Here is an 18495-nt window from a genome sequence, read left to right as displayed (position 1 = left end):
AACAGGAATTTGTTATTCCACCTATGCAATTGTAGCTTCTGTTCTGATCTTCTGTTGTTACAAAAGCCTTTAGGTAAGTTTTTCTGTTATTATTCGCAATGACAAATTACATTTATTTTACAGTTTTATGGTCTTTATTTCTTGTTCTTGTTCTGTTCTTGGGCGCCTACAAAGGCACCTTATAAATTGAATTAATCATCATTATTACCATAATTTACAGGCTATAGAACACAACTAATATTTGGAATAAACATATGTCTATAAACAGCAGTTGTACACATTGAAACGTCATTTCATTCACAAATTTACCAAAACACAGTTACTATTGAAGTTAAAGTACCAATTATTGTCACACACACACTAGGTGTGGTGAAAATTGTCCCACACACCATCTCCTTGTTCACCCCCTGGGAGGTGAGGGGAGCAGTGGGCAGCAGCAGTGCCGAGCCCGAGAATATTTTTTGGTGATTCAACCCCCAATTCCAACTCTTGATGCTGTGTGACAAGCAGGGAGGTATTGAGTCCCATTTTTATAGTCTTTGGTATGATGGTTTGAACTCACAACCTACCGATCTCAGGGCGGACACTCTAACCACACGGCAGGTGTAACACGGCATACAGGAGCCTACTGGAAAAGTAATTGTCCTTTGTCCTTCTCTTCCTCCGTTAGTGGTAGTGAATTTCCGTTCACCTCTTTCCTTTTTCAATGATCGTTTTTGGTTTTGGAGCTGCATTCTGTGTATTTTGTCATTTTTTTCTGCATGACAATAGTGAGTCCATAATGCGCTAAATGGCCAGCTGAATGATGTGTGAGTGTGTCATTAGTCCACCGTGGCCTGTTTGGTAATTTCATTGGTTTGATGTGATGAGGCTAAATTTATTGGCAGCATGTGAAGCTTGTGAACCCTGAAAAATCCAAAAAATAGCCGTAGCATTGTAAGCGCAGGGTTTAAATTAAGGGGGAAAAGTTGTGGGTTATAGTCTGGTGTTATAAATGAGGTTAGGTGAATTTTACTACAGGGAAAAGCATGCATTGACAAGGCAAGGAAATATTTTGATTTCCCCTCAGGGATTAATAAAGTATTTCTGACTCTGATTCTGATTCTGATCAAACATATAGCTGCAGCAAATCACCTAAAAAATCAGAGAAAGCAGGACTTTCAGGCTAGTTTTGAAATTCACCTAGTTGAACACATTAAGAATCCAGCTTTTGATACAAAAAAATGGTTGATCAAAAACACATCCCTGCTTTTTGAACGTTGGCAATGAGCACAGTTTCAATCTAAACAGAACACAAATGATCAATTTTACGAGTGTTGGAGAATGCAATGAATGAAAGTTGAGTGTACTGAGAAAAGTCTGTGATAGCTGAGATATGGACAGGCAGGTTTCCTGTTTCTTCATAGCCTGAAAGCAAGGTTTCCATTAACACAATTGAATATGGGTGGAAAAAGTAAGAAACACATTCTGTATACAAATAACTCACTTTAAATAAGTGATGAGTTGAAAATTGTCAAATCTCCACTAGTTAACTTGTAGCACAGCTAACAGGAATGCCCACCCATTCATCCCTCCATCCGTCCAACCATTCATTCATCCTCTGCACTTCTACCGAAGGGAAACTGAGGCTTTCACAGGCCAGCTACGAGATGTAGAGGCATCTGTATTAGATGCTTGAGCCACCTTATTTGGTTTGTCTTGGTGTAGAATTCCGGATGATTGACCTCTTCACTCGGTCTATAAAGGTGAGCCCAGACACAATGTAACGGGCTATTTCAGAAGCTTGTATTTTTGGTCACTTTCAAATACTTGTGACCAAATTTGAGGGAGGGAACGCACCACTCGTAGGTGTGTATTTATCCTCACACCCTTCTGAAAAATAAGAATTACCATTAGTTTCCTTTAATGCCAAACAAACACATACCAATCGTTGGTTAGAAGGCGATCGCCGAATTCGTCCTCGCTTTCTCCCGTGTCGCTGGCTGTCGTGTCGTTTTCGTCGGTTTCGCCGGTTTCGCTTTTATACAGTTCAAACCGATATGGCTCAATAGCTTCAGTTTCTTCTTCAATTTCGTTTTCGCTACCTGCCTCCACACTACAACCATTCGTTTCAATACATGCGTAATCTATTGAATCGCTTAAGCCTCTGAAATCCGAGTCTGAATCCGAGCTAATGTCGCTATAGCTTGCTGTTCTATCCGCCATGTTTGTTTGTATTGGCATCACTGTGTGACGTCACAGGAAAATGGACGGGTGTATAAAACGATGGTTAAAATCAGGCACTTTGAAGCTTTTTTTAGGGATATTGCGTGATGGGTAAAATTTTGAAAAAAACTTCGAAAAATAAAATAAGCCACTGGGAACTGATTTTTAATGGTTTTAACCCTTCTGAAATTGTGATAATGTTCCCCTTTAAGTCATCCAGCAGCAATACAATTATGAAAGAAAATTGCTGAATAGACGAAATGTGTAATATTTTTTATTTCTGTTAGTACAAATATGTTGGCACACGCACGTAGACAGATGGGTTCTGTCTATCTGCACTGCAAGCGCCAATCTTTTCACAATCGCGTGCGTCTGATAGAACGTCGTTTTGAAATGTGCTAAATAAAACACAAAATACAGCTCCCAAAATGGTGATGAGTGTTGATAAATCACCTTGCGCGTGTTGTTTAATATATTTGCATTTTGTCCTCCTGGTATTGTGGGTGTTTTGATGACCAGCATATATTTAGCATATTAATGAAGAGAGAGACACAAATGCATTGCTTTCCTTTTTCTGCTCTTGTCTTGCCTGTGAATTATTGTCTGACTTTTGCACCACATGTTTCTTGAAATTACATGTCAAACTCTATCTTCTTCGATATTCTAACTCAATATTGCAGACAGTGAGAAGTCACAGGTACAGGCACTAAGATGAGCTCTCCTCTATGTGAGCAGAGGGATTAACACCGAGTTGATGAATGATAATTGTCATGAGAGCCACCTGCAGTTACAATTACATCTACAGAAGGCTGCAGAGCTTCAATGCAGGACAGCAGGCCGACATATTCATGGCCTCGTGCCCGGGACTACTCCGTCTCCGTCTGGCTGTAACCTGCATCAACAGCACGTCTTAAGAGGATGGATGACTATTGAGAAGGTGCTCAGGTTTAGGTTTAGTGTGTCCACAATGAACTACCACTTGACATTCTCAAATCTTCAATCTGATCCATGTGGATTTAAATGAGCTATTTTGGCTATGCACCATGCACGGCATCATCTGCGGCAACAGTAGGTGCTAACACAGACGGAAACTTTCTTCTGTCGTGTGCACAACGTTTCAAGCTTTGTTTATGCAAGGATTTGACGGATTTAAGGCTGTTTTTATCTTTATTTATTGTGGCATTTTGTCTCCATCACAGGTGGCTTTCACAGCTTGTATGTGTGAACAAGGCTCTGAGGGCACTGTAGAGGAGAGACATCTGTATTTTGAGAACAGATGAGCTGCAAAGGGGATGGCAATCAATTGCTCTCAAGTCAACAGTAGAAAAATGTGCTTCAAATCTTTGTTCACTGAATTGATTACACTCTGCCTGCAATGCATCGATGCTCTTGATTTATCCACAAACATGGCTTAATTTGATTTGGTAATCCCTACAGGAAAATACAGAGTTGTCCAATACTACACAGCAGAGGTGTGGACTCGAGTCACATGACTTGGACTCGAGTCAGACTCGAGTCATGAATTTGATGACTTTAGACTCGACTTGACAAAATGTAAAAAGACTTGCAACTCGACTTAGACTTTAACATCAATGACTTGTGACTTCACTTGGACTTGAGCCTTTTGAATTGACATGACTTGACATGACTTGCTACTTTCGCCAAAACCCAAAGATGAAAAAGTTATTCGGGAGCGCTCCGTATTTTTCATTGTGTACTTGTCTATCAGCGTTGCGTGTGTCAGCTGGTGTGCTCTCAGTACAACAGCCAATCAAATTAGATCTACTTTGTTTTCATCACACAGCATTCATCCAATCAAATTGCAGGACAACCAACGAAGAAGACATGTCCAAACCACATGCCAGTGAACAAAAAATGATACCGATTTCGTTTGGGTATAAAAATTACGAGGTGGTCAACACAAAACGGTTTGCAGTATGCAACACATGCGGTTCGAAAATTACTGATGGAGAGGCAACAACTTCCAACTTCGTCCGGCATTTGAAGTTGCACAAAGAACGGTAAGTTTTGAATGTAAGATAACGTTTATTGGCTAAGTAACGTGACTTTTATTTGCTGTGTAGTTAAATCAGTGAGGCTGTAAACTCACTGCTAACGTTATAACGTTATTGCAAACACGGGAATCTGTTGCAGTTCACTACCATATTCATACTTTTTGTTCAGTGATTTTTTTTAAGCAGGGTTACGTTAGTCAATATATCACACGTAACGTTAGACGGCGGTCAGCAGCACCGCGTATTTTAGCCACCTAAAAAAAGACAAAAATAGTAAAATAAAGGTCAGTTAAAATGTATACTATATTATGAATATGTGTACCGTTTTAGCTAGCTTTCTGACATACTGTTGGTTGTTTACCTCAGTGGTCCCCAACCACCGGGCCGCGGCCCGGTACTGGTCCGTGGATCGATTGGTATCGGGCCGCACAATAAATATTTTTTTTTATTTTTTTATTTTTTTTAAATTAAATCAACATAAAAAACACAAGTAGTGCACCAACCCAAAAAACCTCTCTCCCCCCTTTTGTTCTGGGCATTGAACATGAAGACTCTTCCTTCACTGTTCCAAGTGGCCATGAGAGTCTTGGCAGTGCCTGCCTCCAGTGCTCCAGTGGAGCGAGTTTTCAGCCATGGTGGCATCATACTACGCCCCCATCGTGCACAAATGACTGACAGACTCTTGGCTAATTTGGTCTTTTGCAAATGCAATGCAGCATAGGGCCCTGACATATAAAAAGTACAACTTTTTTGTTATGTTCACGTATATGTCATGTTTTTTCAATGTTAACACTTTTGTACAAATAAGTACATTTGCACTTTATTTTTCAATGTGTTTGTTCTGTAAAGGAATGAGTTAATGTTTAAAATGACTGGTTAATAGTGCTATTATAAAGTGCAATGTCAGCACAATTTTCTTTCCTGCAATTTAAAATGCACTTGTTTTAATAAATAAATACAGCGTTTGAAAAGCATACACAATCTGTGTTAATATATTAGTCTGTGGTTAAAAGGACTTGAAAGGACTCGAAACTCAAAATGCAGGACTTAGGACTTGACTTGAGACTTTCCAGTCTTGACTTTGGACTTGACTCGGGGCTTGCCTGTCTTGACTCGGGACTTGACTCGGACTTGAGGGCAAAGACTTGAGACTTACTTGTGACTTGCAAAACAATGACTTGGTCCCACCTCTGGTACACAGCATGTCTATATTTTGATATGCCTTCTGACCTTTTGTCTATATTATTAAACTTCATTTTAGGTCACTAAACATTATTGTGCTTTGTTATTTTAAAGCACAATTTAAATTGCTTCATTAGACTTCTCTTGTTACCATGTGCCTACCACACACACACACACACACACACACACACACACACACACACACACACACACACACACACACACACACACACACACACTTGAAAAAGCTGCTCAAAATAAACAATTTAATTGGACTCGTCACGTGGGAGAAAGTACAAGGCACATGATTGGTCCGCGTATTTCATGTGTGCTTACCGTGTGTCATGATCCGTTGCCCGGATTATGTTCTGTTTAGTTTTGAACTCCTTCAGTTCCTGTCTTGAGAACCCCTTGGTTTGTGTTTTGGTTAGCATGAGTGCTGATTAGTTCCACCTGCCTCTTATTAGTGTTCGACACGCTCACCTGCTGCCGGGCACTAATCAGAGAGCTACTTATTCACGTTGTTTACCGCACACTGTCTGGCTTCCTTGTTTGCTGTATGCAACAGTCACGTTGGTTTATTTCTTGTTTCCTGGCTCATGACTACTGTGCTAAGTTTTTGTCTTAGATCCCCGTGCGATCGGCACACGTCTCTTTTGTTTGTTTCCTGTATTTTTTGTTTTGTATGATTTATGAGAAATAAATCATATTCTTACCTGTGCATCGGTTGGGAACATCTCTGCGCTGCTGACCTGTCTCCGCTCAGGAGGGTTTCCTGCTGGCCCCACTATGAACTGGACTCTTACTATTATGTTGGATCCACTATGGACTGGATTCTCACAATATTATGTCAGACCCATTCGACATCCATTGCATTCGGTCTCCCCTATAGGGGGGGGTTACCCACATATGCGGTCCTCTCCAAGGTTTTTCATAGTCATTCACATCGACGTCCCACTGGGGTGAGTTTTTCCTTGCCCTTATGTGGGCTCTGTACCGAGGATGTCGTTGTGGCTTGTGCAGCCCTTTGAGACACTTGTGATTTAGGGCTATATAAATAAACATTGATTGATTGATTGATTGACCTGCACGCTTCGTCCGGAGTTCCGTCTGCATCTTGGGAGAACGACCCACGCAGTACAATGCGACCCCGACGTGACACCGTGTGGTTAAATTACAAGCGCTCTTCAAAATATTCTCATATTCTCAGTCCAGATTAAGGAGTAGATTTACCATTAGGCAAACAAAGCAGAGTTTGAGATTACCAAGGGGATTAACAATGTCTGAAAAAAAATTGATAATGTTTTCTTCTATTTACAGAATTATTTTTTTGTCTTAATACCTGTGCTTCAAAATACATTGAAATGCTCAATAAAGCTCCACCTTGCTTTCTTGCGCAATATATGATAACGATGAAGCGAAGTTACCCAAATGGACTCAGGACTCCTCTTCCTCCTATCCAGGAGATCGCAAAAAGCTGCTGCCTGACCAGGGCTCAGAAAATCTGCAAAGACTCCTCCCACCCCCACCAAGGACTGTTTTCACTGCTGGACTCTAGAAAGAGGTTCCGCAGCCTCCGAAGCAGAACCTCCAGGTTCTGTAACAGCTTCTTCCCTCAGGCCGGAAGACTTTTGAACGCATCATAATTAAATTATCCCCTCAACTCCCCCCAAAATGGATTAATTTGCTGGAATAAAAAAGACAATATAACATACATCCATAAACGTGGACGCATGTGAAAAAGTGCAATATATTTATCTGTACAGTAATCTATTTATTTATATATATTTATTTATTTTATATATATATATTTATATATTATTTATATATATTTATTCATTTATATATGCACCTTATTGCTTTTTTTATCCTGCACTACCATGAGCTTATGTAACGAAATTTTGTTCTTATCTGTGCTGTAAAGTTCAAATTTGAATGACAATAAAAAGGAAGTCTAAGTCTAAGGAAGAGAAGAAAGTAAAATTGTTTATTATAACTACCCAAACCTTTTTCTCACTAACACAGAATGTATGTTATCAACACAGCAAGAGCTTACTGTCAGCGCGTGATGCAAGTACAAAGTGACCCTTTTCATCACCAATATGTGAGTAATGACTTCTTCTTTTTTTTTTAGAGTCAACAGTCTTTTATAATTCAAACACGGCCACCGTTAAGAGCTCTCTTTTTGCCACCAATCACAGACTTAACGGCCATCCCAACTGCGCTAACAAAAATAATGAGCGCCGGAAAATGTCTTACATTTTATTAAATGTTTACTAATGTTCCTAAGGTCTTATCAGTTATAGTATTAGCTTTGCGATCAGTGATTCTTACTGCGCAACCAGCATCAAAAATGTTGTTTTTGCCTATGTGGAGGGCCCCAAGGACTAGGTTTGCCTTGGCCCTCAAAATGACTAAATACGCCTCTGATCGGAATAGGCACCGTTTCATGGACAGTCAAATGAGGACCTCTGCTAAGAAACAATGAAAGTCAGTGTATTTCACTCTAGTTATTTTGGAAGCATGATGAGCAGGAAATAATGCCATATCATCAATTGCATGTGGGCAACACATCCAGCACTTTATTTTTTGAAGACTAATGAATTTTGTATGAACACTAATAATTCATTACAGCTTTTCCCCCTCCCCCAATGCCAATACAAACTAGTCAGCAGAGGTAGTCCTTAATGGGATGTGTGTACCTGTCTGTTCTGGTATGAACAAAGTGCTTTTTTACTGAGTTTATTCTGTGCAGTTCTTGATTATGCATTGCCCGCAATCCACAGAGAGGTGATTGAAACAAATGGAATACAACTGCGACTAAATACATAATGAGAGCCCAAAATCCCAAGGTGCATATATTTGGTTTCCTCAAAAGTATACGTTGCAGAACAAAAGTGATATTGAAAGAATGGAATGGAACACACGTCTAAGAAGGAATAACAAGCTATGTTCAGCTCACAATTAGGTGTGCTTACGCTGCAAAGAACTGTAAAGTCACAGCTTCTATAGTCATCTCGTGTTGGATATTCTCACAAATTGAAGTGTGTTGATGTTGTGTCAAATTAGTAGAGTATTTATTTTGTTGCCATTATGATGGACTGGTAGACCATCTTATCTAATGTCAGCTGAGACAAAGGGAGGATGAATAGATAAAAAGATGGAAGCGTAGATATTTGACGATATTGTCCAGCAAAAGCTCTTGAGTGAGGTTTACACAACGCACTGTCGCACATCCACCTTAGGCATTAGCACATGGTGAAATAGGCTTTCACATTTATTGTACCTTTCCACCCTTAAGGCACTATAACACTGCTACCTCACTCACCTACTGATGATGAACATACATCAACATGGGGGAGGTGGAGGATTTAACCAGCAACCATTAGGTTGAGAGATGAAGACTCTACTACATGAGCCATGCCGCTCCCAGATGAGATTTGCCGCTGATTGTGAATGATGAATGGACTGAAAGAAATTAGGACACTATTTAAGGGCCATTCCAGCGAATCAGGGCCAACTGCATCCTTGGGAAATAAAATGCATTAATGCATTATAAAACTACTTGCAAAATACTTTTTTTAGTAACATTTTTTCACATACTTGTTTTACTTATCCAACTGTATTTTAAGAACATTTTCTTAATTTAAAAAAAAAATGTTTCAAAGGTACACATTTTAGTTAAAATACACACCTATGTCATGTCCCTGGGGTTTCACTCAGTCCTGTTACCCTAACACATTGCACCTACTGAAAAATGTGGAATATTCCACATGGTCACAAGTCACATGGTTGACTCATGATTAATCACAATCACTTGGCCCGGCCACAGGTGTATAAAATCAAGCACTTAGGCATGGAGACTGTTTTTACAAACATTTGTGAAAGAATGGGTCGCTCTCAAGAGCTCAGTTATTTCCAACGTGGGACTGTCATAGGATGCCACCTGTGAAAACAAATACAGTCGTGAAATTTCCTCGCTCCTAAATATTCCAAAGTAAACGGTCGGCTTAGTTATAAGAAAATTGGAAAGTTTGGGAGCAACTCAGCCATGAAGTGGTAGGCCACGTAAACTGACAGAGAGGGGTCAGCGGATGCTGAAGCGCATAGTGCAAAGACTTTCTGCACAGTCAGTTGCTACAGAGCTCCAAACTTCATGTGACCTTCCAATTAGCCCACGTACAATACGCAGAGAACTTCATGGAATAGGTTTCCATGGCCGGGCAGCTGGATCTAAACCATACATCACCAAGTCCAATGCAAAGCGTCGGATGCAGTGGTGTAAAGCACGTCGCCACTGACTTTAGAGCAGTGGAGACGCGTTCTCTGGAGTGATAAATCACGCTTTTCCATCTGGCAATCTGATGGACGAGTCTGGGTTTGGAGATTGCCAGGAAAACGCTACATTTTGGACTGCATTGTGCCGAGTGTGAAATTTGGTGGGGGAGGAATTATGGTGTGGGGTTATTTTTCAGGAGTTGGGCTTGGCCCCTTAGTTCCAGTGAAAGGAACTTTGAATGCTCCAGGATGCCAAAATATTTTGGACAATTCCATGCTCCCAACCTTGTGGGAACAGTTTGGAGCGGGCCCCTTCCTCTTCCAACATGACTGTGCACAAAGCAAGGTCCATAAAAACATGGATGACAAGTCTGGTGTGGATGAACTTGACTGGCCTGCACTGAGTCCTGACCTGAACCCGATAGAACACCTTTGTGATGAATTAGAATGGAGACTGAGAGCCAGGCCTTCTCGACCAACATTAGTGTGTGTGACCTCACCAATGTGCTTATGGAAGAATGGTTGAAAATTCCTTTTAAACGCACTCCGCAACCTTGTGGACAGCCTTTCCAGAAAAGTTGAAGCTGTAATAGCTGCAAAAGGTGGACTGACATCATATTGAACCCTATGGGTTAGGAATGGGATGGCACTTCAAGTTCATATGTGAGTCAAGGCAGGTGGCCAAATACTTTTGGCAATATAGTCTATTGTCATGTCTGTGTGATCATGTTTTGTTTTGGTTATGTTCGGTTTGGTTTTTGGACTCTTTGTGCACTCTTGTTTGTCTTGTCACCATGATGACCATTAGTTTCACCAGTTTCACGTTTTGCACTCGCACACCTGTTGTCAATCGTGTCTGTATTATTTAAGCCGATAGTTGCCAGGAAGTCAGCCTGGCGACATCACATTCGTGCTCTGCACTCCAGATACCCCTGCTAATCTGACCAGGCCATAGTTCATGCTGCTCTTTTTCAATCAATGTTTATTTATATTGCCCTAAATCACAAGTGTCTCAAAGGGCTGCACAAGCCACAACGACATCCTCGGTACAAAGCTCGTTCCTTGTCACAGTAAGTGTTTTCGTTTTTTTGTCCATAGTTCTGCCTTTGTGCTAGTTTTTGTTTTCATAGCCAAGTTTTGTACCTCCGCTGTGAGCGCCTTTTGTTTATACCCTTTTTGGAGCTTTTGAGTTTAAATTAAAAGATGTCATTACCTTCACGTCGTGTCCGGTCCAGTCGCTTTGCACCACGGGAAAACAAACCACACCATAGTCCTAGTCCTGACTGTGAATGCTTTGTAGCATTCACACAATAACACAAATATTTATCTTCAAATATACATGTTTCAACTATATTAATTTATTAAAAAAACGTTTTATAAAGTAACATAAAAAACTAAGTGCTCCCTTTTTTCCTCTTGAGTTTTCATGGTAACCCTGGCATATTTTGGAGTATGGAGGCTGCTGAGTCACTTGGTCTACGAATCAAAGTTGCACTGATTGGACTGATGGGTCAATAAGTGCAATCAGCACCGAGCTGATAAACAAAGAAAAGTACATTTAATGAAAAAAAAAGATTGAAATGACCCCAGGGTTGACGATCATGAGAGGTGCACTTCATAAAGCATGTGCTCCCTGCAGTGCCTTGAGGAGACACAGGTAGACGTCTTACTTACAAATATGATCACATTAGATCAGTGGTTCTTAACCTGCGTTCGATCGAAACCTAGGGGTTCGGTGAGTCGGCCTCAGGGGTTCGGCGGAGGTCAAAACACACCCGACTCACCGTGTAAATAAAAACTTCTCCCTATCGGCGTATTATAGATACGCCAACAGCAGAAGTCACACTGATTTGCAGGTGTGTAATTTGTTGTAAGTTTATGCACTGTGTTGGTTTTGTTGTTTGAACAAGGTGATGTTCATGCACGGTTAATTTTGTGCACCAGTAAAAAAACATGGTAACACTTTAGTATGGGGAACATATTCACCATTAATTAGTTGCTTATTAACATGCAAATTAGTAACATATTGGCTCTTAACTAGTCATTATTAAGTACTTATTAATGCCTTATTCGGCATGGCCTTATTATAACCCTAACCCTCTAACCCAGTGGTTCTCAAATGGGGGTACGCGTACCCCTGGGGGTACTTGAAGGTATGCCAAAGGGTACGTGAGATTTTTTTTAAAGTCTGTCAAAAAGAACTGTGAAAAGAAATGCAACAATGCAATATTCAGTGTTGACAGCTAGATTTTTTTGTGGACATGTTCCATAAATATTGATGTTAAAGATTTCTTTTTTTGTGAAGAAATGTTTCGAATTAAGTTCATGAATCCAGATGGATCTCTATTACAATCCCCAAATAGGGCACTTTAAGTTGATGATTACTTCTAAGTGTAGAAATCTTTATTTATAATTGAACCACTTGTTTATTTTTTGACAAGTTTTTAGTTATTTTTATATCTTTTTTTCCAAATAGTTCAAGACCACAACCAATGAGCAATATTTTGCACTGTTATACAATTTAATAAATCAGAAAGTGACGACATAGTGCTGTATTTTACTTCTTTATCTCTTTTTTTCAACCAAAAATGCTTTGCTCTGATTAGGGGGTACTTGAATTAAAAAAATGTTCACAGGGGGTACATCACTGAAAAAAGGTTGAGAACCACTGCAACCCTAACCCTATCCAAATAACTCTAAATTAAGTCTTTGTTACTTAGAATATGTTCCCCATACTAAAGTGTTACAAACAACATATAACTTTGTCTTGAATTTGGAATTTTTATTTTTTTAATTTTTCACTAAAGAAGGTTCGGTGAATGCGCATATGAATAGGGATGATGTTTGATAAGAAATTATCGAGTTCGAGCCTATTATCGAATGCTCTTATCGAACCGATTCCTTATCGATTCTCTTATCGAGTCCAGATAGGTTGTTGTATATGGAAAAAAACACACAATATTTGGTTTAACAAAAGCTCACTTTTATTATATAAGAAAAAAATAAAATCTAATAAATAAATAAATATTGACTGTTACCCCCCTAAAAAAATAAAATAAAATAAAAAATATTGACTGTTACCCAAAGTATATTAAGTGGGATTTTTCAGAAAAACAAATATATACAGTAACACAAAAACAACCTGTCTCTGTGATCACTATAGGTGTATAAATAATAATATAGTGTTAAATAAAATCAGTCCCTTGGGCACAAAACTTAAAATAATACAGCTCTCCTAAAAGTGCACTTCTGCTGCTATTTGACATAACTGTTTGTTATGATGCTTTGACATTTTTGCACTTTATTTCTTTATTGAAAGAAAATTCTATGAAGAGAAAAGTTGTTTGCAAATGTGGTTACAATGCTGAAAAATGAAAAGTTAAAGCTAAAAAAAGAAATACACTTTATTGAGTTAACATTATTTCTTTATAGGGGGAAAGATGTGATGTTATGAGCTAGGGAATATAACAACTACACTCAGGGGCGCCGCTAGGGATTTTGGGCCCCATGAAAAGAATCTTTACAGGGCCCCCAACACAGTGTCATTATTTTTTCTGTATTATAATTTCATCATCATTAGGGGCCTCTCTGGGCCCCCCTCCATCATGGGCCCCTAGAATCCGTCTCCTTTACCCCCCCCTTTTCGGTGCCCCAGACTACACTACCCAGCATGCAACGGGAGTGACATGAGCGGTAGCACCGAAAAGTGTTGTTGCATGTCGCCAGCCTGCAGCTATGAATGAGGTTATGAGCACACTATGAAAGTAAACGTCAAGAACTCAGCCAACACGCCTCGTCTGCATTATTTATAATTAGACAGACAACACATATACAGTGTGATTTTGTTTTGTTTACAAGGAAAGAAAAACAAAAGTTAAAAAAGGGAGATCATGTCATATATGTTGTTTATATATATGTATGTGCTGCGGTTGCTTTAAGAACGTTGCGACAGCTGCCATAAAGGAGGTGCGTTGCTAGCCTGGTTGCTATGTTTCCGGTTGGTCGTAAAAGTGTTCGTCATGTGTTTGTACCCTGCTCAAATCTCTCAGTAAAGTTATTCATTGGATTATACCTTTTTGTTTTGAACTTTATTACACCTTGGAGCGCTTTTTACGGTCCATTGTTTTTCCTGCTTTCCCTATCTGCGCCTAATGACTGAGCTACGTGACGTCATTTCTTGTGTTGTCCCAAGGGGCTTTTCTGGTCGGGACGGGATTCGTTCCCAGGGATTTGAATAAAGAACCAACTCTTTTTCTTTACTATAGTGGTCTCGATAACAGGTACCGGTTCTCAAAAAGGGATTCGAGTCCGAGGACTCGGTTCTTTTCTTATCGAACAACAGGGAAAACCGGTTTCGAGTATCATCCCTACATATGAAACTGGTGGGGTTCGGTACCTCCAACAAGGTTAAGAACCACTGGATTAGATTGAGAAAGTCAACGCTGACAGGAGTGTTTAACTCGCGTGGTCCCTTACAAACACGTGTACCGTATTTTTCGGACTGTAAGTCGCAGTTTTTTTCATAGTTTGGCCGGAGGGTGCGACTTATACTCAGGAGCAACTTATGTGTGAAATTATTAACACATTACCGTAAAATATCAAATAATATTATTTAGCTCATTCACGTAAGAGACTAGACGTATAAGATTTCATGGGATTTAGCGATTAGGAGTGACAGATTGTTTGGTAAACGTATAGCATGTTCTAAATGTTATAGTTATTTGAATGACTCTTACCATAATATGTTACGTTAGCATACCAGGCACGTTCTCAGTTCTCATATAACGTACACTTATTCAGCCTGTTGTTCACTATTCTTTATTTATTTTAAATTGCCTTTCAAATGTCTATTCTTGGTGTTGGGTTTTATCAAATAAATTTCCCCCAAAAATTCGACTTATACTCCAGTGCGACTTATATATGTTTTTTCCCTTCCTTATTATGCATTTTCGGCCGGTGCGACTTAAACTGCACTGGCTTCCTGTGCACTTAAGATGTGACTTTAAGGTTTTACTACTTACGTATAAAATACTACACGGTCTAGCTCCAGCCTATCTTGTCGATTGTATTGTACCATATGTCCCGGCAAGAAATCTGCGTTCAAAGAACTCCGGCTTATTAGTGATTCCCAGAGCCCAAAAAAAGTCTGCGGGCTATAGAGCGTTTTCTACTCGGGCTCCAGTACTATGGAATGCCCTCCCGGTAACAATTAGCGATGCTACCTCAGTAGAAGCATTTAAGTCCCAACTTAAAACTCATTTGTATATTATAGCCTTTAAATAGACCCCCTTTTTAGACCAGTTGATCTGCCGTTTCTTTTTTTCTCTCCTCTCCTCCCCTCTCCCTTGTGGAAGGGGAGACACACAGGTCCGGTGGCCATGGATAAATGCTGGCTGTCCAGAGTCGGGACCCGGGGTGGACCGCTCGCCTGTGCATCGGTTGGGAACATCTCTGCGCTGCTGACTCGTCTCCGCTCGGGATGGTGTCCTGCTGGCCCCACTATGGACTGGACTCTTACTATTATGTTAGATCCACTATGGACTGGACTCTCACAATATTATGTCAGACCCACTCGACATCCATTGCATTCGGTCTCCTCTAGAGGGGGGGTTACCCACATATGCGGTCCTCTCCAAGGTTTCTCATAGTCATTCACATCGACGTCCCACTGGGGTGAGTTTTTCCTTGCCCTTATGTGGGCTCTGTACCGAGGATGTCGATGTGGCTTGTGCAGCCCTTTGAGACACTTGTGATTTAGGGCTATATAAATAAACATTGATTGATTGAAACTCCGGAGCGACTTATACTCTGAAAAATACGGTAGTTAGTTACACACTGAAACCACGCCTAGTAAAAAAACCAAAACAACTGCAATCTGTTTTCCCGACATTCAATTTTAACTTCATCAAATATTCATCACATCAGTCTTGAAAAAATGTGTCATTTTCTCCAGTGATGGAACACAAACACTTGCAGAGAGCATGTAGCGATGATCTGAGAAGGGGGGGTTGCACAAGAAAAAAAAAATCTCCCACTGTGGGCGGGAATTCTTGTGCGAGCAAAGTGAGGATTGTGAAGAGCAAGGAGAGAAAGGGAAAGTGAAAGCCCTTCGGCAACACTCGCCTCTGGACGCAGCGCCCGCACTGCACGGCGGGAAGGAAGATCCGTGTTGGAATGCTGCGAACTGGAAGTTAAACAAGAAAACCCCGCGCGTCTTTGTCCTGTGCGTGGGTCTTTGCTGCTGGCGAAGGAAGCGGCGAGGAAAAAAAGAAAGAAAAGAAGCTGGACGTCAACAGAAGAAGTTTATGGAGTCACTTTGAGGATCGAAGCGGTCAGTGTTTTATTTGTTGACATTTCGCATTTGTTGCAGCGTGCATTCCATTCCGTTACACACAGATATGCGCTTTTTGCGGCATTGTGGCTCTAAAACCCCCCCTTATTTTTTTATATGGTTTAGTTAGCACCTTATAGCGGGGGAATGGTTATTTGTGCATCTTTAAAATGAAAGCCACGTCCATTCGTCCCTCATCACACGTTCAACAGATGAATGGGGCATCACCAGAAGGGCGCACAGTGGAGCCCTTCATCGGCTGCCTAACCCCCACTTGTCTGGGTGGTACACGTGCCTCCTCCTCACACAGCACATATACCCGAGGAGTCCGTATAGATGGCAATTAATGCATGCACACACGGCAGCGCCGCTCAACTTCAAAGCGCATCCATTTTCTGCCGCTTGTCCCTATCGGGGTCCCGCGAGGGGGCGGGGGTGCTGGAGCCCATCCCAGCTGGACAAGTCACCACCTCATCGCAGGGCCAACTTCAAAGTCAAACGAGGCAACATTGCGCTCTTTCAGCTTGGCTGTTTGCGCACGTTGGCGGTGAGCTCATTCGTCACGTGACATCATTATCACGACGTGTTGATGGCTCTTATAATGTTTGCGAGACGCTTCTCGCCAGCGTGTGCGTCGCGGCCAGGGCATGACACGCAGGCTTGGCGTTCACCAGTGGCGCTTTCAAGTTGCTGCTCGATTTTTGCGGGAGTGAAAAGAGACGTTGGAAGTATTCCTGTCTGCACGCAACACACATGGAACCTTTCTGCACCTGCAGTGCAAGAAATAAAAAGAATACCAGAAAATCACAGCATTAAACAGTATTTTATTGTCTAATGGGGTGCTAGAGCCTATCTCATAATTATTTATTTAATTTACTCAGACATTACTGTAATAATTAGGATGCTATTATGTTTCACAGCAATTAACTGTTATTTTGCAGTAAAACACTGTAATTATAGTCATCTGTATTATCAAAAGGCAGCACGGTGGTACAGGGTTTAGTGCATGTGCCTCACAATACGAAGGTCCTGAGTTCAATCCCGGGCTCGGGATCTTTTTGTGTGGAGTTTGCATGTTCTCCCCGTGACTGCGTGGGTTCCCTCCGGGTACTCCGGCTTCCTCCCACCTCCAAAGACATGCACCTGGGGATAGGTTAAATGATCTCTAGTGTGTGAATGTTGTCTGTCTATCTGTGTTGGCCCTGTGATGAGGTGGCGACTTGTCCAGGGTGTACCCCGCCTTCCGCCCGAATGCAGCTGGGATAGGCTCCGGCAACCCCCGCGACCCTGAGGGACAAGCGGTAGAAAATGGATGGATGTATTATCAAAAGGAATTACTTCATCCATCCATCTTCTTCCGCTTATCTGAGGTCGGGTTGCGGGGGCAGCAACCTAAGCAGGGAAGCCCAGACTTCCCTCTCCCCAGCCACTTCTTCCAGCTCTTCCCGGGGGATCCCGAGGTGTTCCCAGGCCAGCCGGGAGGCACAGTCTTCCCAACGTGTCCTGGGTCTTCCCCGTGGCCTCCTACCGGTCGGACGTACCCTAAACACCTCCCTAGGGAGGCGTTCGGGTGGAATTCTGACCAGATGCTTGAACCACCTCATCTGGCTCCTCTCGATGTGGAGGAGCAGCGGCTTTACTTTGAGTTCCCCCCGGATGGCAGAGCTTCTCACCCTATCTCTAAGGGAGAGACCCGCCACCCGGCGGAGGAAACTCATTTCGGCCGCTTGTACCCGTGATCTTGTCCTTTCGGTCATAACCCAAAGCTCATGACCATAGGTGAGGATGGGAACGTAGATCGACCGGTAAATTCAGAGCTTTGCCTTCCGGCTCAGCTCCTTCTTCACCACAACGGATCGATACAGCGTCCGCATTACTGAAGACGCCGCACCGATCTCACGATCCACTCTTCCCTCACTCGTGAACAAGACTCCGATGTACTTGAACTCCTCCACTTGGGGCAGGGTCTCCTCCCCAACCCGGAGATGGCACTCCACCCTTTTCCGGGCGAGAACCATGGACTCCGACTTGGAGGTGCTGATTCTCATCCCAGTCGCTTCACACTCGGCCGCCAACCGATCCAGTGAGAGCTGAAGATCCTGGCCAGATGAAGCCATCAGAACCACATCATCTGCAAAAAGCAGAGACCTAATCCTGTAGCCACCAAACCGGATCCCCTCAACGCCCTGACTGCGCCTAGAAATTCTGTCCATAAAAGTTATGAACAGAATGGGTGACAAAGGGCAGTCTTGGCGGAGTCCAACCCACACTGGAAACGTGTCCGACTTACTGCGGACCAAGCTCTGACACGGATCATACAGGGAGCGGACCGAAAAGGAATTACTGCATATTCAAAAGGATTTGTCTCTTAAAAGGGGAACTACACAATTTTTTTTGGTAGAATTTTGCCCATCATTCACAATCCTTATGTAAGACAAGCACACCTGTTTTTCTTTTTTTGAATGCAGTCAAATGAATGCGAGC

The 18495-nt window shown here is 41.8% G+C and overlaps 1 protein-coding gene across 1 annotated transcript in view; it reads left to right on the top strand.

Moving 5' to 3' along the window:
• Nucleotides 1–15680: 15680 nt before the first annotated feature.
• The window catches only part of LOC133622449 (metabotropic glutamate receptor 4-like), a 430106-nt gene continuing 427291 nt past the window's right edge, over nt 15681–18495 (top strand). Inside the window, exon 1 of the mRNA XM_061985214.1 lies at nt 15681–16011. The gene's annotated coding sequence lies outside the window, so the exon portion shown is untranslated. The remainder of the gene's footprint in view (nt 16012–18495) is intronic.

Source organism: Nerophis lumbriciformis, linkage group LG01, assembly GCF_033978685.3.
Source record: "Nerophis lumbriciformis linkage group LG01, RoL_Nlum_v2.1, whole genome shotgun sequence".
NCBI lineage: Eukaryota > Metazoa > Chordata > Actinopteri > Syngnathiformes > Syngnathidae > Nerophis > Nerophis lumbriciformis.
Note: the sequence above shows the minus strand (reverse complement) of the source record. Positions and strands in the feature narration are given on the sequence as shown.